This window comes from Thunnus thynnus, chromosome 4, assembly GCF_963924715.1.
Source record: "Thunnus thynnus chromosome 4, fThuThy2.1, whole genome shotgun sequence".
Lineage (NCBI taxonomy): Eukaryota > Metazoa > Chordata > Actinopteri > Scombriformes > Scombridae > Thunnus > Thunnus thynnus.
This window is the reverse complement of record NC_089520.1, coordinates 10,601,153-10,626,452: the sequence shown is the minus strand read 5'-3', so window position 1 is coordinate 10,626,452 and position 25,300 is coordinate 10,601,153. Positions and strand designations below refer to the sequence as shown.

The 25,300-nt window shown below is 40.6% G+C and overlaps 1 protein-coding gene across 2 annotated transcripts in view; it reads left to right on the top strand.

The window, feature by feature from the left end:
* LOC137181142 (membrane-associated guanylate kinase, WW and PDZ domain-containing protein 3-like) overlaps positions 1 to 25,300 on the top strand; it is a 127,447-nt gene that overhangs the window by 54,849 nt on the left and 47,298 nt on the right. The window lies entirely within an intron of this gene.

The window sequence follows — 25,300 nt, the reverse complement described above, 5'->3', positions numbered from 1 at the left end:
CCTTCTAACTGCTTTGTGTGCTCGTGTTCAAAACCTCTTTTTCTCTCTCGGTCTGTCTCTGCGTCTGCCTCTTTCTCACAGCCAAACACATTCACAGATGATGACACATTGTGAGAATAAACAAGTCCTCTTCTCTCAGTTGTTTTCACTCTTTCTCTCTGCCCATCCCCCACCCCCCACCCCCCCCCCCCCACCCCCCCACACACACACACATCTTGTCGTCCATGTTGCTTTATCACCAATAGACCGTGAAGAGAGACCTTTTTTTTAATGAACACAGTAAACACTAACAGGACGACAATCTGTCTCTGATGGGAACCTTTTCTTTTTCCATCAGACTGTGAGACCATCGCTGTATCACACCTCAATAATCTCAGGTCAATTGCTTTGACCACAGCACCTGCTGGCTGCAAGATTACCTGCTAACATTTTAATGGATCGCCACTCTAGATACACTTTAATTATGCCTCACTCCTGACACACAGCACAGAATGTCAGTCTTTTTAAATGGTTAAAGTGCAAGATAAGCAAGAAGTTGAGAAGACAGGCTCTTTCTTCTTTCTCCTCTTTAAATCTGCATCTGACTGATAGCGCAGAGAGTAAATATTTGCTAAACCATGACATCTTGTTTCTTCTCCCGCAGCAATTTTCTCAGGGCGGCCGGGCTCTTGCTGTGACAAGATGACAAGCTGTGTCATGGCCCTGTAGCAGGCCATGATTTACACACACACTCATGAGGACGTTGACATGCAAAGGCCACATGTTAAAAAATGCACACACATACTACACACAGGGAATAAGGATCATGCAACACACATATTATTACATGCAAAAAAATGACCTAAATCCTTGTGTGTGTGTGTGTGTGTGTGTGTGACTCTTTAGCCCCCAAACTATAGACCAACATCACATACCAGCCTCTAACACCACACACCCGCAAGTGTCGATGACACACATCGGGCACCGTGGCAACCCCATCTGTCCGCCAGCATCAGCACCACAGTGGGCGAAACACGGATGGTCTTTGCTCTGAACTCGGCCAGTCTGTTCCTCTTCCTACTCCCCTCTTGTCCCTGCTGCAAGAGCGCCAGGAGGCACTTCAATCCAACAAAGTACACTGTCTCCACTCAGGAGCACTGACTAATTTGGTTTCATTGTAAGCTAGTCTGTTTGTGTTGGAACTAGCGCAGGGTAACATAAGTTCAAGTGCCAATAATCTATTTTGTTTATATACACAGGAAGAAGGTCTAGATATTTGATTTCAAAAGTCCTTCCTTTGTGTTCAGTATCTGCCACCGCTCTCCCCTTTTTGTTTTATATTTATAAGGAGGTTTACTGGATGTTTTTAATGCTGCACCATCAATGCTAAGTCAACTGTAAAAAGACAGAGGTCTGGTTTATGAGACGTGATGTCTAATGAATCCTGAAGCCATTTACATGCTGTCGTGTGGTGAACAGAACGGGCAGAGTAGAAGAGCTCTGGAGTGTCTCAGCGGAAATTTACTGTTATAACGTCTAAGACAAACACTGAAGGGACAGTGTGTCTTGATAACAGCAGATCTTCACTCCACCCTCAACAACGCTTGAAACTCATTCAACCATAGCCCAGCGACCGTATTATTTCCATGTTGGAGTTTGCATGTTAGTGGCAGTGTGGAATAATGAGCGAATAATGCCAAAGTTGGGTTTTTGTGTGGAGAGGAAGAGTTGACATAAGGGAACAGTCTGTGTTGTGGTGATATGCTCTCATATCGTATTCTGCCTGCGCGAACGGCTGTCATCCAAGGCAGATCAGGAAGACTAATTCAAAGGGCTTATGCATGCTTAACAGCACTCTGCTTGGTTTTAGCAGTTTATTTACACACTGTATCTGTTTGCATAGAATTCTCTTTTTCCTTTTTCTCGCCGACCTTCAGACTGGAGAGTGGGGATTTTCTTTTTATTTTTATTTTTTTATTTGGACTCACAAAATGGTTCTTGTAACCATTTTCTATTGTTTTCAGAGCGTTTATTTTTATAGGAATTAAGTTGAAAAAGGACATTCTCGTTTAAATTGATACATTTTGGATCTTTATTTAGAGTGATGACTGAGCTGGTTAAGTGTCCTACTCAAGGACACTTGTATCAAACACACTGTCCGTAGTAGAAATCAAAATTGTGCCTCTTTTTATGAGATGTCCCTGCAGAATATTGTTGAGCAGCAGCTACAACGGCTAAGTAATTTCAAACATTAGATTTATTAGTAACTAAAGTATGTGAAGAGCATACTGAGTAGCACTCTGCTTTTTCTGGCTTGTTAACACAACATGCAGAACTGCTGCCTCCTCTCTAGCTCAACACGATGCAAATTACACACTCCTCCAACCTCGGTTGCCAAATCACAGCGCACTGCTCACTAAGCTAAACTGAACCTACAGAAAAGAAGCAAACACCGTATTACTCTTCATCTTCATCCTGTTCCTCAAGTATTCGCCCGTTGGTGAAAGCCAACCCTTAGATTGACTTTCGTTTTGGAACGAGCCTTGTCTGCTTGGCGTTCAGCCTTGCTGGGCTTGAGATTTTTGGTGTTTTGTCCACCATGATCATTCCATCCTCTTGTCCACGCACTGAATATTGTTCAGTAAGATTAACACGCTCAAAGTATCCTTTGAAATTAAAATGAAGTATTCACATCACTTGTGAAAATGTTGTGTCCTTGCATCCCACACAGCAGAAATACCAACATGGAGGCTGAATTGGAATCGCACATCAGATCTCTTCTTCATAACTGTGTAACCTTGAATATTTTAGGCCCGCTAAGCCTTCACAGTGAGTATGATAGATTCTGAAGGTGTGAATTGGACTTTTAAAGTGATGCTACACCGGAAAGTGATAAATGAGCCTGTATGACATGCAACACCCTCGGGAAAATCAGTTCCTTAATTGCGTAGAGGGAGAGCTGTGTGCTGGCATGCTAAAACCACAGTGGTGTTGATTACACAATACACCACATGCAATCATGTGACACAGAGATCATTATCTTAAGTGTATTAGAATTAATTATCACCAGCAAAATTAATTATGATCCTGCTTATGGTGGCTAAATAACTCAAATAGATCTAAAAAATCCCGATTATAATCCCTCCCCGTGCTGTATTCACTCCTCTGTGACCCTTACTGACTTTCTAATTCTTTGTGTGGCGATGTCCTCCACTTGTCATTTCCCTTGAAATTGAAAGAAGCTGTGCTTAAGCTCTGATGGATGAATAGAAAGGAAGCGGCAGATAGATGAGGAGGGGTTGTGGCCGGAGAGTGCCCTGGCATGGGAGCACGGCGATTTGGCAACATTGGCGTTGAGCTGCCTGCCTCTGATCCCCTTTCTCTAATTCTGTCTTCCCACGACAGAGAGCACCCAGCCCCAGTCATCCATTATGCATGGATGAGTTTTATTGCATTATGTTTTTTTTAGGCTAACACACTTAGCAAGCTTGTAGCATGCACAACCCCTCTCCACCAACTCGGTGAATAATTCAAGGCCAGGGCATTAGGCTTGGAATAGAGGAGCTTAATCAAAGGCTACAGCTTTCAGTGCAGCTCAGCGCCGCCCCATTGGCAGTTGTAACCTCAAGCTTGGCACAGCATAGATTTTAAATAGGAAGTTGAATTATCAGGCCAGAGGCGGACTTTGGAGAGCTGCGTGAAGCTTTGTGAGACTCCTGAGATTGTAATGCAATTCAGAAATCTTACATTCAGCAAAACTCCTTAGCTTTATAATTGTGAGCAGTCAGGACACCTTGTACTGTACAAGCTGCTGCTGAAGCTGCCGTAAAGGCAATTCTGCTCAGCTCCACCCCCTTTTCTATTTCAACTTTAATGCACAAATCTGATTTATGCTGTGTTTTAGTTCTTTTTAAGATCTTTTGCCTATAAGCACTCTGTGGGAATATTTGCCTACTATTGTGGATTTTGGAATATTATTTAATAATAAGGCTTCATTTCATCTTGTTTCCTACAGCTTCTGGGCCACGGAACATAATGTTGCCGTGATATGAAAAACTTGAATTTTCAAAAGGTGAGCTTTTTAGGAATTTCTAAAATCTGCCTAGTTTTCAGATTGTGAAGCATTCTTTTTTTAATTCAACACGGGTTTACAGAAGTGTTTTCACGGCCTCTCAGGACAGGAAACAACCTCCTGCAGATGAGAAACTTTCAATTCAAGTCGAAATATACCGAATTACAAAACTACGTTTGAGATGCATTTTCCAGAACGGCAGCGATATGGTATAAGCCCTTCTCGCCTGTCATGTGTCTGACCCTGTCTGACCCGTTCAACTGCTTTAAAAGTCCAAGGAGCATGCAGAGCTCATATGAAGTAACACTCTATCTCACATTTACACTCACAGCTGACCAGTACCAGAACTAAAGTCTGCTGCCGTTGGAAAGTGAGCAGCTCTACTGGTCCAGTTGAAATTGAGGAAAAGTTGAAGGAAAAAAAATCATGTTATTCATTCACTTTCCCACCCAGGTATGACCTCATGCCCTCGTCCCACTCCACCACTTTTAATGACCTCCATCCATTGCTCCTCCCTTTTAAATCTCTTTCACTTTATCTCTCCTCTCACCCTTTATTAATCTATCTTTATTCTTTATATTTTGATTATATTTTTTCCTTTATTCCAACCATGTCTTTCTTTCCTCCATTGTACCTTTATTCTCCAACCTCTCCCTCTATTCTGCCTGTCTTTCTGTCCTTCCCTCTATCTCTTTCTCCTCTATATGTCTCCCTCTCTGCCTTCTTTTTTTCCCATCTATTTTCTTTCTCTCTTGCTTTCCCTCTCTCTCATTCTCTACAGTAAAACGCATCCAGGCTTCCCTCGGGGGCTAATCCTGTTGGAAACATTTCAGGGAAAGCGGATTATCTGTCGGAGCGGCATGATTTTTGGAGAAAGTTCACTCACACTTGATTAAATTAATCATTGTCCTCCAAAACCCCTTATGGTCTTTCCTTGTGGATATTGGTGGAGATAAATAACCGTCCTCAAACAGCATAATTCAGCTCTAATTGATTTGGGGTGGTGCACGCTCTCTTTAGGTGGAGGGGTGTGATGTGGGGGTTGGCGTTGGGCTGTTGAACCACACAGAGTGGGTGGCGGAGCTGTCTAGAGACTATTGGCAAAGCTTTTGTAGGCAGAGTTACTATTTTAATCTGGCAGTTTGCAGGTCAATGCAAAATCTTTGACAGCTTGATTTATCCTTGCTTTTTAATTCACCATTGGCTTGCTTGAAGGTGGCCCCAGTGTGCTTTTGTTAGCGCTAGACAGAGACTAATGCCTGATTTGGTCTACGCTTCCATAATTTATATAGAGGTGTCAGCATGCGTCATGCTGCCACTGCAGAGATTTGCTGCAGAACACATTAGAGGGAGGAATTAGTGTGTAAATACAGGTGTGTATGTGTGTGAGTGTGAGTGTGAGTGTGTGTGTGTGTGTGTGTGTGAGTGTGTGTGTGTGGCCAGCAGGTAATTGTTAGTTTGTTGTTTATAGCCCATGAAGAACAGTGTGGTCAATGAAGCTTCACAGGTGGATAGGATACAACATAACCTTGAGATGATGATAAACTTTCCACTTCCTTGCATACAGCTATCCCTCCCTCCCACCCACCCTCTCATCCTCTCTTCCCCTTCCTCTTTCTCTCCCGCACTCTTTCAAACCAACACCACCCTTTCAAAAGAAAGCCTGCCGAGGCTCCATTTAACAAGAATATCCCCTCATTACACAACTGCAAAACCTTAAAAGTTACCATCCGCTAAGTGGTTTCATTGAAGGCAATGAAAAATTCCCTTTCAAAGGAAATAATTACAGCTGATTCTTCAGGGGGCATGTAGCAGCAGTGTTTACGGAGGATAATTACTATGCAGAGCAATTACTCTACAGCAACAATTGGTAGCTTTACCCCACATGAGTATGGGGATTAGAGCTGTGATCATCCTGGGTGTCGAGCACTTGTCTGGGTGTGATTATTGGAAAGGTCCAAGGTTTGGAGTGAATCGGGAGTAAGGATTTTCTGTCTGCCCTCTGTGCACCACGGTGTGGGCACTTGTATTTGCATTTACATATGTGCGACAAATGCAGCCTTAAATTGAGTGTTGCTGAAGATATCTGCAGATATAAGCTTTAAAAGTATATTAATATTTCAGTAGTATTTTTATTAACAATATTTTTGTTATGGATGCAAATCCTACAAGTCTGTCACCTATTTAATAATCAATAGGTTCCATTTTTTGTTTTGTATACCACATGTTTGATGGACTTTCTTGCGTTTGGAGTAATAGTATCTTAATACAGCTAAATTGTATGATATACTGTATGTATTGCATAAGTGTGACCATTTGTTGATTATACTGTATTTTTTAAATATGGACTAGGTGGAGTGATTGTTGCCAATTTAACAATGAATGGGGATCCAAATGAACAATAATCAATAAACAATCAATAGAATACAATAGAAGAGAGGCATCTATGTCATTTTTAATCTGTTTTGTGGGTGCACATGTGAAGATTCTTATGAAAATGCACATAAGTAATGAGCAGTGTGGGTGGGAAAATGCTCATTGTATCAACCTCTAGATTAAATATTGGTGCGTGTTGCTTTATGCATAGACGTGGGTGCGTTTGCATGTGTGCAAGTGTGTGTGCGCCATCTTTCTCATGCAGCCTTGTTGCAGTACAGGTTCCTGTCTGAAAAATGGCAGCCCCTAACAACCTTACTCTGTGTCTCCAGAGATTCATCACGTTACATCATGATCCACTTGCTCAGCAGACATCCAGGCTGAAATGCCTTTCAGGTTTGACTCCTCGGGTCTGGATACCATAGTCTGTCTGTTACATAATTTGTCTGCAGGAAAGATGTGTCTCTTTTTTCCCGCTGCTTTCAACTCCGTGCACATACCTGAGGTTGTCTGTCTTCCAGAATCAATGTATCTGTTGCAGATTTCACTGTGGATTGCAGAGATGGGATTGAGACTGCAGTGTATTTGCATGCTTTTTGAACTGGGCCATGTGCAAATGGGGGAGAAAAAAATAGATTCCGGTGTCTTGTGCACATTCACTGGTTTAGAGAGGTTATGAAAACACATTGTTTCTACTTCACAGACTGCTGCTACAAGCCACCCTGATTGTGATTTGTGTAGGGATTTTGGGGGGATGAGTATTCATATGAGCACATATAAACTCATACATACATGCATATTAGAGCCCAACCAATATTTCAGCAGGGCTGATAATGTTGTCCAATTGTGTTAAAATGCTTAGTCAAATAATCAAATAGCTCACTGACAGAAAATGAATGAACAATTTTAATAATTGATGAAAAGTTTCAATAATTTATCAAGCAAACATGCCAAACATTTGCTCATCTCAGCTTTTGTTTTGTGTTTTATACCATTGTAAACTGAAGATCTTTGGACTGTTGGTTGGGCCAAATAAGCAAATTGGAAATGTGATTACATTTTTTTCCCCCTATTTTTGGACATTGAATGATGAATTATTGATTAATCAGATACATAATCAACATATTCATTAGGAAAAGAATCATGTGTTGCAGTTCCTTCGGCCAATTTAATTATATCCACATTAGCTGTAAATACAGTATGTCAAAAGAAATTATAGTTTTAATTTTTAAAAGGCTTCAATACATTTTTATTGGCTGCAGTTACAATTATTTTCATCTTTGATAATTAAGTTTATTGATGTACTGTAAAACATTGTTCCCCAGACATCTTCATCACAACTCTTTCATTGAGAGTTTTCTCGAAATTTTAAGGATTTTTGCCGAAAAGTGTTTAACATATATCTGCATCTGATATTTATTGTTCTCAAATATCATTCTAATTTAAGCTTGATAACATGGTTGTTTGCATCCGAGTTGTCTGCACTCATGCACTGTCTCTCTACCTTTGTTGTAAACAACCTATGTGAGATTATTAACAGGTCATGGGACACACCTGAGCTTGGGCGTCATGGGGTCGTCATGGGGATTATCAACATACCCAGCCAGCCCTAACAGCTCTTCTTCTCTTGCCCTCCTCACGTGTTGCCTCCTCTTCCATTCAACTCCAGGCTGTGCTGACTCATTCTCCCTCCTGTCCTGACAGTTAGTGTGTGTGTGTGTGTGTGTGTCTAGCTAACTTTCCCCTAAGCCATAGACATGTCAAAGCTTACCCTCCATGCTTGTCTCCATTGACTTCTCGCCCAGTAAGTGTCAACACAACTGGCAGAAATCCCTCGGCCTCTGCAGCAGACTCCTTCCTTCTTTGGCCACTCTGTCCTTCTCCCCACTTGTCTCCCTTGGAGAACACGCCTAATTTCCCTGAGTTCCTGGTCAGAAACATGAAATCTCTACCCTGTCACATGTGTTGAGAGTCACCCCAGAACCTACTGTATAGCGCAGGCATGAAAGAAACCCAATGCTGTACAACGCTGTAGGTTAACTGGAATTCTGAGAACTTAATGCTTCTTCCCTCGCCTTTCTGTTCTCATTGTTTAGGCTTTCTTTTCTTCCATTGCTAGATACCTTTAGTGGTATCTACATAATCTGGTTTTGGTTTTATTTGTCCAAGTTTTGATATATTGTCTCTGAGATTCCTGCTGTCACCCCTGATACAATGGAGTTGAATGGAATTTCATTTGTGGTGCTCACAGCATCATCAACAGCAACATTTCTCCAAACATTATGCCGCTTTTTCACAGGATACACCAATCCACAGACACTCACTGTCAATGATTTAATTTCAGATTTGACACTCACCAAGTAGCCCAATAAGAGCCTAAATTGTCTTAAAAGTAGCACAATTTTCTTTTTATTTCCAGTTGGGGGAGGTTTTGTCCATCCTGTGTATATATACATGGGGCTGAAGAGGAGCTTCAGAGTATCCCTGTTGTGTAGCTGAATATGAATGCAGAAATAGAAAAAGTGCTCCCCCATTCTTCTGTTTAATTAGTATAGTTAGGCCAACCCCAAAACACCGTTATCAGTTATGTAAAATTATCTCCACCAAGTCTTTTGGATAAAAGTCTTCACTTATATGAACAGACGTGCTGTAAGCTTTTACAAGGTTTTTATCACAGCGCTATGACAGAATAATAATTTGAATAGGAGAAACAGTTTTTTTTTTTTTATCTTGGTTATAAAAAGTCATTTTTTGTCAGTTATCAGAATTGCATGTTGAGTTATGAACCCAATCGGGAGAAAAAACAACCAATCTGGCAACACTGTTTATGTGGACTATTTATTCTTTAGAAAATGGTTCCAAAGAAACCTGCTCCCACTGAGATCTGTTGATTGTCCAGAGTAACTGTGACTTTGTTACCAGTAAGCCATTGTTGGATTTTTCTATATAATTCCCCAATGTTGTGAGCCCCATACAAAATATCATTCGCCTCCATTGTACTACAGAGGAGGCAGATATCTCACAACCAAAGCTATCTGCAGGGCTAGAAAGCAGTAATCGAGAAAATATACAGTAAATGTTTTAGTCATTTGGTTGAACCACCCTGTATACAGTATGTACCTTGATCTGGGGCTGAGAATTGTTAGTGCCAGTGCCAAGTCTGAGAAACCTTGCGTGCCAACTTGGTACTTGACAGTTTTTCATACTCTGTTCTATGGTATTATGATCGCTATCAATAAAGCATTGAAGTTCGATACCCATCAATGCCCTGACCTATCTTAGATGACTTTTAAGCCAAAGCTTAAGTCATACATCTTTCCACAGTCACAAGGGAATACAGTTAAGCTCCATATCTGCATACATATGTACGCACTTAAATACATTATATAAACAGCAAAAACATTTCTGGCTGGAAGACTCATAGGTAGTCTGGCAGTCCAAACCATGTGGCTGCTTTTTTGATTCACAGAAACTATTTTTCAGAAAGCCACCAAGAGACCCTCTATCCCTCAGCACCTAATTCCCGCAATCCCTCAAACTCTGTCAGCCTTTTGCCAATTAGGAGAGCTGCACATTCAGTTTCTGACTGTTCCCCTGCAGATTCCCCAGCTGTAAACGGTAGTTATAGCCAATATGGCTTCATGATGGGAGTGAGCAGTTAATCCCCGCAGATACACAAACACACCTCCACGGTCTAATCAGCATGGGCAGTTTTCACCTTTGATGAAATTTCTCTGTCACTTCACCGCTCTGTGTGTAATATCCTAGCATGATGCCGCCACATTGTTCACCCATTCACAGTGTGGGGGGTCGGTCTAGACAAATGCGTCATCGCAATCTGTGTGGAAGGCTGAATTGGAATTAGCCTGCATAGCACATAAATATACATGAATCAGAGACTTGATGGCAGTTAAAACATGAAGCAACAAGGTCTGGCATGTAGCTGTGTTGCACTTTAGTTCTTTTCCCTGCTGACGTAATCTGGATGTCCTGTCATAAACACTGCAGGGATGTATTTTGTGCTGTCTTCTTTATTACTTGCATTGTTATAAATGGCTTCCTGTGTCTTCTCAGTCAGCAGGATTAGAGCCCAGGATTAAGATTCTGCACGGTGAGCGAGTGGGTGTGCAGGGAGCGAGGCGAGTTATTGGAATTGCCATCATTATCCTCTGGATATCTCATCATGAAGTTCTCACCTCAGTGCTCCTTCAGCTGCACTGTACACTGCACTTGCTGAATGCACACAGCTGCAGAACATTAAATGTACAGATGTTCAAGAAGTTTCACTTTTTGTTGAATTATTGTGGCACTCTTTTTTTCTCTCATTTTCTTCTGTACATTATCTAAAACTTTCTCTTAAGCAAAATCTTAGTTTGGCTTTATAGGATGCTGCAGGTTAATTGCACAAGTTAGGATGAGTGCAACCTACCATACTATAGTCATATCCATATAGCAAGATATGGTATGTATAGTGCATTGCATGTTGTATGTTTTGCACTGAGGGAGGGCTGCCTTTGTCCTCTAAAGTAGTGGATCTCAACCTGGCGGTCAGGACTCTCATGAAGGGTGGCAAGATTTTCCCTTTTTTCTTACTGTTTAATTATGGATAGTTTTACTTTTCAGGCCTTAAAACACTACTGAAATGAAACATTCTAGAGAGGACTATAACTCTTGAGCTGCTCACAAGTCATAGATGTGTAACCTGTGACAAGAGTTGCATGTAGATGTTGCTTTGTATTACATGGTCACATGCAAAAGGATTGGAAACCAGCACTCTCACAGGAAAACTAATATTTTTTCAAATCTGCTGTTAGTCTGTGAATATCTGGGCATAGTCAGACTGGTGTTGTTTTTGATTAGTTTCAGCAAAGCAGTTTTGTGTTTGATAGCAGAACCATTTCCAGATGTTCCAAACATCACCGGTAAGTGCCAGGTGTTGTCAGTCCTTCAGAATGACAGATGAAGAAGGGCTTATTTGTAGCTCACCAGGCTTATTTGTAGGCTCAGCATTCAACAATCGTATTGTCAGAGGTTTGACATAGAATAACTTTCCTCACTGACGGTGACCTCAACAGATATAATTCAGTATAGCCCCATGTTCACAAACTAGTTATATAGCACATATGTTTATCAGTGATTGAAAGCATTAGCCCATACCCTTTCTTGAAGGGTCTTTGAAAAGCATTACAAATGTTTAACTGAAGCAGGTGAGACAAGGTAAAAGTCATTCCACCCAAATCACAAAAAAACATATTCTGTCTTACCCTTACCAGTGTGTAGCCATGCAGATAGTTTTTTTTTTGCACAATTTTTCACTATTCGATTCCGAAACTTTTTCCACCTCATTACAATCAAGGTGAAGGTCACTTTTTTACATTACATTTGAAAAACTCAAAACGTACAAGTGTTTCCAGAAACAAGGTCCCATTACTCAGAATAATCCAAAGACCTCACATTGGTAAAAGGTCGGATATGTCAAAACCTACCATGAAACAAGAAACATTCTTTAAAACTAAACTATTTCTACAGCAATATCGCCCGGACAAATACCTGAAGTATGTGTTGTAAGTGATAGATGTGATGGAATCACTTTGCAGGACTGTTGAGTAACAGGACGCTGTAGTTGAATAAGGGTGTGTGTATATGTGTGTAAGAAGTGAAACGTATGTATGCGTCGTGCTCTCTTAGCACAGTGCACTTTCATAAGATGCCCCGTTGCCCCCAGGATGCTCTTTGCTCACTCAACAATAAAATGCATGGTATTGGAGGCGATGGAGTGGCATTTCAGGCGGCACGGAAATGACGACCTTCGCCTTCCACAAGAAGCCACGATGATAAAAGAGAAAGTGGAAGAGGAGTTTTAGCCTGGAGAGTAGAATTAGGCGGTGAGCTGCACCTTTTGTTCACTGCTGAGTTTTTGTATGATGACAAACAAATCCAGATTGTCTTGTCTTTTAGTCCAGACCTTGGGCAGTTACTTTTAATGACAGCAAACTGTAATGATCTCCAGAGCAGAGGAGTAGAGCATGCTGAGTGACACACGAATTCTCTCTCTCCGCTTTGGCACATACACCGTCTTGCTCTCTTTAGCTTTCTTCCTCTGCAAAATCTGGCGAGGCAGCTGCTGTCTGAAAACAACGAGGATAGCACATCTCATCACCACAGCAACAATTACGGTTCTATTTCAAGCTTATCTTTGCCTGCGTGTGCATGTGGTTGAATTAATAATATGATCCTTCTCTGTCAATCTGTCAGTCACTTAAACGCCTCACAGAGAGAGAAACAGAGGAACAGTGAGGCAGAGATTTCCCTGATTCCCTTCTTCTGCTCTGCGATGGCCTGCATTAACGAGCACTTTGTAGTTTGACTCCTATCTGCCGCCGTTGAGGAAGATGACTACGATAGCCCACATTTCTCTCATCATTCCCTGATGGCTGGCAGGATTAATGGCAAAGCCGCAGACTATGACACTCGACAGCCATCTTGGGTTGAGGATGACTCAGCCCTTTTTGCTCATTGTAGACTCATTAAACATCAAAAGGAATGCCTGATGAGCTTGGTAGTTGCAATAATGCACAGAATTTGTTACGCAGTAATGAGTAAACAGTATTTAAAGCGGTCCTTATTGGAGCCTGTTTCAGGTTACTGCTGCATTTCCCACTTGGAGTGTCTGCTAGCAGGTTTCCCAGTGCACGTTGTGAGATACTTGTGTTTACTTGTGCCTCGGTGTGACATTTTAAAGGGAAAAACAGACTGTGCCATTAGGTCTGAGGAAGATGTAAGTGTTGGTGAGAGATTAGGAACCACGCTTTTTGTCTCATGTTCTTGAGCGACTGAGCATGTTGGTTTGCTTCCACCTCATTTCGGCGGCTAATACATTCCCTTTCTTACCGTTTTCTCCGCTCTCAATAATTGAATACGTCTGGACGAGTCCTTGCTCCACAAAAAAAACATGACTTCACTTTTATGGAGACATGATTTGACAACAAGCTTGGGATTAGACGGACCCTCTCACAAGCCGAGAGCAACGCGGCTCACTTGAGTCACACTTGTTTTTTAGATATAACTTGAAAACTCATTTCTCTCTAGAAGAAACAGTGTTTACATGCATTTGTGCCAGATGTAGTTTTGCATGTGAAACAGGTAAGCGTGGAGAGCAGTGGGGGAATAAGGAATGCATGAATACACCAGTGGATACTAAACTGAGAGGGAATAAAGCCAGGTTGGAACAAAAGCTGAATAAATCTAAATCATTTGGGAGCAATAAAAAAAACAACTAAGAGTACTCTGATGCCACGAAGGCTGTCAAGGTTCAGTTTAGGGAGATTATTCAGAGATCAAAACAACTTTTAAGTACAAAATGGACAGATTTTTGACAGGCAAAACAAAAACTAGTGGTGCTTATTGATCAAACATGTCAATCAAATTGAAAATGTTCAAAAGCTTGTCTACTAATATAATTTAGTGGGAGAGGCTGTTTTATTTTGAGTCTAATACCTCTGGCTGTGGCAAAGTTTAACTTGGCAATGTTTAATGTCAGTCCACCACTTTGGTCCAGACTGCACTATCTCAACATCTATCAGATGGATTACCAAGAAATTTTGTACAGACATTCATGCTTCCCAGAGGATGAATTTACTGACTTTGGACTTTCCTTCCAGTGCACCATGAGTTTAACATTTAGTGTTCTTTTCTGAAATGTCTCCACTATTGGATGGATGACATTTTGTACAATTAGCAAATGTCAGCATGCTAACACCCTAAAGCAGTGATTCTCAACCAGCGGCCGTGGCCCACAGGTGGGCCTCAGAGTGCCATCTAGTGGGCCACGGCAACAGTGGTATATATATATATATATATATATATATATATATATATATATATATAAAAATGGGGGGGGGGGGTAATTTACAAAGCTAGTTATTTTTATATCTAAATTTGCTCAAGAATTCACATGAATAAGAAATGTCAAATTAAAATGCATAATTGCAATAACCAGTTACATTTGAATATCACCACGCAGATCACAACTGATCATTAGGTAGAGACAAACATGTTTTGCCACTGTTAGCTTGCTAGCTAGCTTTCTCTGTAGATCCTGCTTCAGAAGACATGGCTCTATCCACTCTGTTGGAAAATGAACTGAGCTATCAGCAGACAGCAGCCTGAAGCTTCAGCTCACACAAGTTGACCTTGCTTCATTCTGGATACTGGCTGCCAGTCAATATCCCTCTGTCAAAATGGGCAATCAAATTTCTGTTGCCTTTAAGCACTTTTTTATGTGAGTCAGGGTTTCCATTGTGACTGTCACAAAGGCAAGGAACAAACTGAAAGCAACTTTGAATGCCACTCTGTGTGTCAGCCTCTTACCCATCCCACCATGACTTGATCTTATTGTTTCCCAGAAACAAGCCCAACCGTCTCGCTGAGGGTAAGCAGAATATTTATTTTGGTCATTACAGCTGACAGTGGCATAACACATATTTACAGCCCAGTGTTTTTGTCATGTTGTGTTTTTCTTTTTTTGGGAGGGGGTGGGGTTCATTTATTTGGGCAGGTAGTCCTCGGATTTTTATTAACAAGCAGAAGTGGGGCTTAAGTTCCAAAAGGTTGAGAACCGCTGCCCTAAAGTAAGATGGTCAACATGGTAAACATTATATCTGCTAAACATCAGCTTGCTGTGCTTGGAGCTGAATGCTAGCGTCACAGGAGTCCAAAAATTTAAAAATGCCCTTTTATATGAGTCTTTGAACTCTGAATGTGAAATTCATGCATTTTATATATATATATATATATATATATATATATATATATATATATATATATATATATATATATATATATATATATATATATATATAGTGCCATCGAAATTTTCCACAGTAGAATGAAAAAATACTTTGTACTAGCAGTCCCACAATGCAATGTGTCGCCTTTAACATGAAAATTAAGTCAAATTCAAAGTATTTTATGCCTTTTATGTTCTTGATAATGTCATCTGGATTCTTTTGTTTCAATTTTTTCCAACTATTGTCACATGCTGATAAAAATTCAATTGATTAACATGTCAGGGAGGACTGTGAGCTGTGAGTCACTGGGGTCGCACTTTATTTTATGGTAGAAATAATTTGTTCTTCATTAGAAAGTAAACAAACACAATTATACCCTATTTAGACACCATACACCTATATTATGCTGTTATTAGAAACCGCATATAATGAATACCATATTAGGCCCAAAATATACTAAACTTAGACACAATTATACCAAATTATACTCTAATTAGAAACCAAATAGGAGATCCTAATACACAATTAGACACCATTTTACAAGATCAAAGTCTGATTAGAAATCAAATACAATGCCAAAATATGCTAGTTAGATGCTATTCTACCCTTACAACCAAATTATGCTGTAATTAGACACCGCATTTAATGCAACCAACATGGGCCTATGATAGCTTAATGAGACAGCACAGGCTCTAATTAGACAAATTTAATGTCATATTATATTTATAATAGACAAAACACTGAGAGCTCAGAGGACAATACATTTAATTGGCCTTTATTTAACTTAGTTTCACTTTTTTATAGGGACATTAAAAACTATGCCGTAACCCAAAGTCAAACCACACCTGGTCACATCTGGTCACTGCTTCACATGTCCCTCGTAGCCTGGATGTTCTCTGGAGTCCTGTGGAGTTTGTAGGTAGTAATACATAGCCTAATACATGCTTCCTCGATGCTCTACTCTCATACCAGTTAAGACATCAGACCATTTAATGCCATGTCACTATCTAATCCTAGTAACATTAAGCTATGGAAGCTACCAACACATTGCATCTAATATTTCCCACTATTAGACCCTTATTAGACTTTCTTAAAGGGTCGTTTGCAACACATTACAAGAGAACTGTACGGTAAACCAAAGTGAAATCACATATGTAACCCTAACCCAAAGCACATATTAAAGTATTTAGTATTACTAGACGAAAATGGTTGTCCGTGTTTTATAGTTCACTGGGTCTGGTGTTTCACAGCGGGGACGCTGGGCTGTTCCACCTTGTCATTCGTATGTGAATGAGCAAATAATGTGAACTGATTTATGATTCAATGATAGCAAAATATTTGTTAATTGAGGAGTATAATGTAAGACTCATGCTAAGTTAATTTTAATAGTAAATTGAAGTCTTCAAATTTGGTCAGTGTCATCTTAAGTTCCTTTGCAATGCAAAGTTATCTGTGACTTTTGATGAAACACTGTTGCCCTGGCAACGCAATAAATTTTGATGTTTCGTCGTGAAACAGGAAGCTGTTGTAACACGTGTTTGTGTATGTACATTGTCCAATCTGGCCCATATTTCTCATGCTTTCTCATGAGTCCCAGCCTGAACACATCTACATGTCAATTTTGAGTCATAGTCATAACACCACCTACTGACAACAGGAAGTCTGCCTTATTTGACAAACATCACCTTATTTACTTGAAATTTACATAGTGTGGTCTACACATAATATACAGCTACATGACATATAATTAGTGGGTGTTCTCTAACACCATATTGTGGACACAGGAAGTGGTATTTAACTCCTTCGTGCAACATCTGATAAGAGTCCAGGCCTGAAGACATCAACATGCCAATTTTGAGTCATAAGTCATAACACCACCTAATGACAACAGGAAGTCTGCCTTATTTGACAAACATCACATTATTTACTTGAAATTTACATAGTGTGGTCTACACATAATATACAGCTACATGACATATAATTAGTGGGTGTTCTCTAGCACCATATTGTGGACACAGGAAGTGGTATTTAACTCCTTCGTGCAACATCTGATAAGAGTCCAGGCCTGAAGACATCAACATGCCCTTTGACTGCGGTGGTCCCCAACGTGCACAAAGGTGTGAGGGCTCGATCATCACTGCTTGCAGCTTTAATATGACATTAAATTTGTCTAATTACAGCCTGTGCTGTCTCATTAAGCTATCATAGGCCCATGTTGGTAGCATTAAATGTGGTGTCTAATTACAGCATAATTTGGTAGTAAGGGTAGAATAGCATCTAACTAGCATATTTTGGATCTGATATGGCATTGTATTTGATTTCTAATTGGACTATGATCTTGTAAAATGATGTCTAATTGTATATTAGGATCTCCTAATTGGTTTCTAATGAGAGTATAATTTGGTATAATAGTGTCTAAGTTTAGAATATTTGGGGTCTAATAAGGCATTATATGCAGTTTCTAATTACAGCATAATTTAGATGTATGGTGTCTAATTAGGGTATAACTGTGTTTATTTACTGTCTAATAAAGAACATGTTATTTCTAGTTTTGGTCTTATTTGATACAAAGTACGGTTTATTACGTCTTATTAGTGTACCGTAAAATAAAGTGCAACCATAACTGTTACTTTCACGCACACGCAGCCAGGGAGAGCAAAGTTTAAGATTTTGCTATCGATGTGTTGCAAACTTTGGTTCGATGGATAAATGTTCTCTTATTTTGAGGTTTTGCAGACATGTTGTCTGAGCCAGATGCTAAGTAAGGACCCACATGGGGCGTAATGTGTTTGTGTATGTGTGTTTTGTGTATCTGTGTCTGTGAGTTAATTCTCCAGCTGTCTCATTCTGCACAGGCCACATTAAAGATAGAACAGAGGCATGGACCATAGACTGCTCATTAAAGAGAGAGTGAAAGAAGAAATGTGAAATGGAGAGGAGCCAGACTGTAGACAATTATGAGGCAGCAAAAAAAAAAAAAAGAGACAGCTAGAACTGGAATCTAAAGATTTGAGAAATACGCAAAAACAGCGCAAAATAGAGCAACAACATGACTCAGCACCTGCAGGGCAACACTCCTCCTTCTCGTTCTTTCCTCCTCCTTCCTTTATCTTCCTTCTCGTCCTGTCTCTCTGGTAGCATGGCTCCTTGATTCCCTTCACATTATCACAGTGGCTCTGGCACTCCTGCTGTTCATGCTGCTGTTAATTCGTCTCCCCCACCCCCCACCTCTCCAGTTCTGCTGAGATGGGCTAATCTGGCCTTTACTTTACAGGAGGAAGGTCATCTTCCATCTCCTGAGTGGTGATGGACAGAGAGGAGGGTGTGGAGAGCAGAGGAGAGCATCTGGTCGGTTAACTTTAATGCAGAGTCCGATGTCTCCCTTTGTACTTGTGAGATCAGTGGGCTGGAGATGTGTCATGCTATGATCATACGAGAAAATATTTGTAGTCTTTATTGTCGGGCTGGAGGGGAGGGCTCTGACCTTTGCACAGTATTGGTGGAAAGGGATTTAAGCCTTTTCTCCTTTTTAGTATGAAAATAAATACTAATTTCCTGCTTAAAATATTTGACTTGACTAAAATAGAATTGTGTACGCCATTTAGAGACTGGAGTAATATTGTAATTAAATGCGCAACAGTACCACAACACTTTTGTCTACACACTATCTTCACACTGCCCTTTTGTGTCTCTCCTCCTGACGAAGACACACGTTCAAAAATAATTAAACCTTGCCTTGGAATACTTTTAATTTGTTGGAGTCATGCCAACATTCCAAACACAAATCTAATCACCTTGCGGGAGTTTTTTATTTTGTCTTGTTTTTTTCTCTCCCTTTTAGTTCATCCTTTTAAGCTGCTTAGACTTCTGTCCCAGCGCAGGCACACTGCTAAAATGAGGTGAAATGAAGTGTGTACAGAGAGGTTTGGGCGTGTGAGACCACTGCCTGTTTAACTTTGCATAGCCCTGTAGCCAGTCAGCCAAGCAGACAGACTGGAAACACAGCTATACACTCCTGTAATGCAGAATGCTCCAGTCATAGTAACACCCCACATTCCAGTTATATAAGTGAAGAGAATTCATCTGATGGTACTGCATGAGGTGTGAGATTATAAGACAGGCTTATGGCACACCACTCACACTCTTTGCTTCTGTCAGCGGAGTCACCAAGATGCCCCTTGATCCCAGTCTCACGTACAGCTGTCTGAAAAATTGAGAGGAGGCCCTGCTGTAAACCTGCCGCTCAAAGGTGCCCTGAGGCAATTTTGTCCCCTAAAAATGGCCACAGGAAGCTACAAGGTTAGGGCAGGATGGAGGAGGTGGAGTGGGGAGTCTGTGCTGTCGGGCCAGGAGAGCGATGAGAGGAGCAAAACCAGAGGTCTTGCAGGTGTTAGTGCCTTAGCAGGCCCAGTTTGACTTAGTGCCACAGGGGAAGAGGAGAGCCTGATGAAGAGGATGTTGGTGACCTGTCATACATCACATGATGGATGGGGAGGGAGGCCAGGATTGGGGGGCTAAAGTAGCATGTGTCTGCCTGGGAGTGTTGGTAAAGCAGAGCATCAGGGAAGGGGATTTAAAAAACAGTGTGTGAGAAACACCTCTGGATAAAATCTCCTGTATAAATGTAGAGAATGCAGGAAACAGGACACATGCAAGGCAGAAGTGGCCATAAACATTAAAAATGTAGCTGCCATGTCGGATAATACTTTTCACTGCTCAGATAAAAGGTGCTTGTGTTATTTTACATTCCGTATTTCTTTAGCTATTGACAAAAACAAATCTAAAACAGACAAAAAGAACAATAGTTTCCCCCCCCCCCTCCCTATAAACACAATATTCCACACAGCTTGACAGTATATTCATTCTGTATTAGCTTGTTCCGACTCTTCCTTGAAGCCAGTGGGGGGTGATATGGATAAAATCCCCTATCATAGTATTTGTACTTTTATATTACAGTGGTGACATATGCTGTGGTATAACACATTTTCTAGTTTTCTACTAATAAATCAAAGTAAATACCTGACAAAGTCGAGGCACATCTCTACGTAGATGCAAAAATCACATAAAAATCCAATATTGCTATTAATCAGTCCTGCTTATTTGCAACTTTGGCCTCAATGGTCCACTACACAGAGATATGAAAGAGAAGACTATTACTGTATGAACGTAAAGGACGTATATCACCCACCACTAATTGGAGCTATTTTCACTGAGTGAAATATTCAAACCCAAGACTCTGTTTTCATTATAAACACATTTTCCCACAGTTCAGCCTGACACACTTGATATCTCCTGGAGAATTTACAATAATGTTACGTGGGTATGTGGTTGCACAGTTTAAGTTTGTTATCACTGACCCATTGGTGGGTCAATGAGACCTAAGGGTTTAATAAGTGATGAGTTTGTATATAACCAGTTATTTCTCATGGTAATTAACAAAGCAAAGTATTACCTTTTTTATAAGAAAATTTTGACAGTGCTGCTCCTCCACTTCTTGTTACACAGTGAAGATCTTTAAAGCATACTGTCTGTTGCATTCCAGCAACTGTCTGGAGGTCCCATGTGTATCTATTAGAGAGGGAAAAGAAAGGAGGGTGTTCAGTCACATAAATGTGTTGCATAGCAAAAACAGAGATTGCGGATTCCTGTATACGTGTAGCGTGCGTGTGCAGCTGTGACTTTCTATGTGTCTTTGGGAAAAATGTGTAGAATTCCTGTCTCGTTGTCTGTATATGAGATGACCCAGTGCACTGAGAAAGGTGTCAGGGTACAGCTCTAGACCCGATGACGTATTCCCTATTCAGAGGATTGTTAATTAAGTGACAGTCAGACAACAGAGATAATGACCTCCCAGTGGACGTCCCGCATGCCGGGGGGAGAATGTCTCAGAATGAAATGTTGCAATAGACACCAGGCGTTTGCTCACATTTCACTGTGCTTGGAAAAAGACCCATTAAGAAGAAACAAAGAATTTCTATACATAGCAATGCCCTTTCAAAGGAATAGTTCAACATTTTGGGAAATATGCTCACTCACTCGCTTGGCGAGATGAGAAGATCGATACCTACTCTCATATTTGTTTGCCAAATGTGAGAGTGAAGCTACCACCGGTAGCAGGTTAGCTTAGTTTAGCACAAAGACTGGAAACAGCAAGCCTGGCTCTGTCCAAAAGTAACAAAAGCCGACTACCAACATCTTTAAAGCTCACTAATTAATGTATTATATCTCACCTTTTTAATCTGTATGAAAACCAAAGTGTAAAAATGTCAGGTTGCTGTAACTTAAAAAATTAAAAATGGATTAAAATAGAAATATATCTGTGAATGAACGACTGAAAAATGTGGCTGAAATGCTTCCTGTGCTTTAACTCTCTCCAAAAAAGCAAAAAAGTGAATTTATCAAAATGCGTTTCTTGTGTTTCTTGGTTACTCACACTACAGTAGTAGTAGTTTTGTATCATCAGACTACTGCTAACATGCAATCCAATGATTGATTGATAGATTTGTACCTATAAGATAACATAATTGCACAAACTCTTAAATTTTTAATCGGCTGAGGCAATTTTAAACCTCTTCTATGTGAGTTCTTACTTACTGACTACATTACACTTCACTAGAATGAAATGAACATCACTAATGTAACTGATGGTAATCTCTGTACTTTAGTTTAAAAGTGACAGTCTTACGGTCTTACATAATCATTGTAACAGTGAATGAGTCTGCATTTTCTTATAATAACATGTTGGATTCTGAAATTCACAGACTAAATATTTTCAAAGAGACAGATGCGTGACATTTGCTTGTGTGTGAGAGAGAAAGAGAGTTACATGTTGAGCTTGAAGTGTTAATCTAACTCTGTGGCTTCTGAGTGAGGTGTTGGTCTAAGTGAGGATGTTAGCAGCCTGCCGCTTCGCTAGGGGTGCTAGGCACAGCTTCCGTCCCCGCAGATATTTTTTTCTGAGCCTCCAGTTTTTTGAAAGGAGTGAGGTTTTTTGGGGGGGGGGCATACTGCTGATGCAAGGTGAAATGGTAACACGGTGCTGAATGATTCCTCTGGGTGACCTTGCTCTTTTCTGACACATCCCCGTCAGCCTTCACTTCATGCAAAAATGACAAGGTAGCAGAGATCAGAGGAGAGCAGAGGACCTTTACATGAGTTGAGTATAAAGCAACAGCTTAAATTTAAGGGGATCCATCCGTTTGATTAGACTACTGTCTCCCAGGTTGGAGGAAGCCTGAGAAGAAAGCTTCTGATATAACTTTCAGGAAATAAATTGCAGACAGTATTTTGACTGCAGTATAGTGGAATTAAATTAATCATGACAACATCTGACACAGTAAAAGCTGAGAGAAGAGAGGAAATAAGAGACGTTATTTCAAAGGGAGGAACTGTCTGGACAAAATTTTCTCTCAACTCAATCGTGAAAAGACATTTGCTGTACTGCATGTTCATCTTCCTGGCTGGCTTTGGAGAAATGCACTACAACTGAGTGGATTGCTGAAGGGACACAATAGAGCCCATTGAACCCCCATCACAGAGAAATGAGGCCTGCTACAATAGCAGCGTTATCTGTGGGGAGGAGGAATGAGGAACTTCTCTGATGTGACAGCCTCACTAACAGTCTCTGACAGGACCCAGGAAGCCACAAAGACCACACTGTAGCACTGTACTTGTACCGCAACAAACAGATCAGAGCACTGTGTGTCTATGTGCATTCTTCTTTTTTTTTTCTTTTATTTATCCAGTGAAGTATGAATGAGCCTGCTTGCTCTACTGTCTTACAGTCAGTCCCATTTACACCTGGTGGCTCCACTGTACAGCCACAAATACTGACTGCAGAGGACTGTTTGCTACTGACCGGTGAGGCATGATGTTGCATGAGTGTGTGTGTGGGGGGAAAAAAAGATACAGAAAGCTACTGTAAGAATATTCTATTCTTTCATCATGAAAGAGTGAGTTTCATCATCACAAATTCAAAGTTTTTAGCCCACAGTTAAGAGTTCAATATGTAGAGCAATATTTGATGGGATTGGCTCGTGCTCAGAGACAGTTTGAGAACAAGAAAAGATCAAAAACATGTCAAGTCAAGTTTATTTGCGAAGCCCAAAATCACACACAAAGTCTAGATGAGCTTTACAGGCCCACAACATCAAAGATTCCCGACCGAGCGAGCTCAAGCTCTCAAAGAAGACAAGCAAAAATATTAAAAAGAAAAATAAATCTTAAAGAATACAAAACTGGAAAATATCTCAGGGAGGAAATTCAAAGAGCAAAAATCAGGTCATCAGGGAAAAAGGCATCTAAATGATTTTTACAAAAACCCGCCAGCGTGGCATGTGTTAATTTCTGAATCAGATTTTTAGCCCTACCCTCCTCCTCTCCCTCGGCTTCTGGCTCGGGATTTGCCAGTCCTGATTTGTCTACCTCTAATTTGAGGCTGAAATATCTGCATCCATGTGAAAAATCAAACAAAGGCAGCAAAAAGGCCACACTCAATCATGTTTTTTTACTGGTTTTATCTGACATACGCTTAATCTTGATGTTCTTGTGGTTGCAATAGGCTGTTGTCGACAGCAAATACTGGAGTGCGCTCCTCAAAACATCATGAAGATCACTGGAAAGCTAATTTCACATTAGCAGATAGGGGTACTTAGTCTTATGTAATCTCTACAGAGACAAGTTGGTGATGTTACACATATTTTATTTATTTACTGTGGGTTTAAATACTCCAAAAAAGTGCATTTTGTTGCTTTATGACAAGGATATTTTACCAATCTGACGCTGACTTTGTTGAAATCCCTCTATGGGCAATATGTCACAGGCCTTCAGGAAGCATATGGACGACATGTAGTTGAAACGGCCTTGTTTCCCTATAAATTCCTGTGTGTGTGTGCAAGCAGGATTTGAACAAAAAGGATATTCTGGGACAGTTTTGAGATGGAGTTGCCAGATTGGGCCTTGGTTCCCCAGTCTCAGTCTGTTTGTGTGCTAGACCAGCTGTGATGCAGCCCTCTTTGGAGAGGCAGACGGAGCACATGCAACCTTTATTCTGAAAAGGCAAGCCCGCCGGGATGATGGCTCCTAAAACTGCGTCAGATGGCAGCAAGGCCTTTGGACATGAGGGGCATTTTGATGCGAGTCAACAACAGCTTCCAAAACTTGGAACATGAGCACGTTTAGAACACAAAATAATAGGATCACTGTGCTGTCACAACAACGACCTGTGTTGGTTTCCATCGCAAGTGGAGAAGGAAAAGAGGATTTGAGGGTTGAGAAAGCTTGCCGAAATATTCCCAGTGCTCATCATTATTCTATCACCCCTCCATAGTCAAGTACATCACCCCTCTCTATGAGCACATACAGTACATCTACAGTAGCAAGATCTCATCTTTAGTCCTGCTGATTGGTATTCATAGCTATGCAGAAAGGAGTCATGCTGAGCAGAGTTTGGTATGTGTGCGCAACATAGAGGGAGAGAGAGACAGACAGAGAATAGGAGAGAGAAATGGGGGGAAAAAATGATTATTTCTCTGAAGCAAACTGTTTCAAAGCCTGCTCTCCCCCTTCTGTCAAGAGATGAGGCTCACGCTGAAGCTGAGGGCAGGCAGACACCGAAGATCTCTTCCTGTTTTCCAAACTCCTCATCATGTTCTTTCAGAGAAAAACTTTTTTTTTTCCCTGCTTGTGTATGACGAGTCTGAAGTCTTCCTCTGCCTCAAACTTTGCATGAACTTCCTTTATTTTTACAAAGACTTCTGGGAGTTGAGAGCAAAGGCGAAATCTTTTCAGATTTTTCTCTTCTTTCCTTTTGAGGTTGTGGCATTGCACTTCTTTGGTGAAAAGTTTTTGAGGCTTGTGTGAGGATGTTGAAACTGTAAAGACACTGGAGCGTGAACATGACATCCATCATCTGTCACTTAGCAGTTTGGATTTCAGATTTGTTCCTTCAGACGAATGGAGGCAACAATGACAATGGATTCAGCTCAGTCCAGTTTGTTCTTGGTATTTTTTACCGAGCAGTCTTCACTCAGTATGGAAAAATAATCAGAAAAGCATTCTAGTACATCATTGCACTACATTTTTA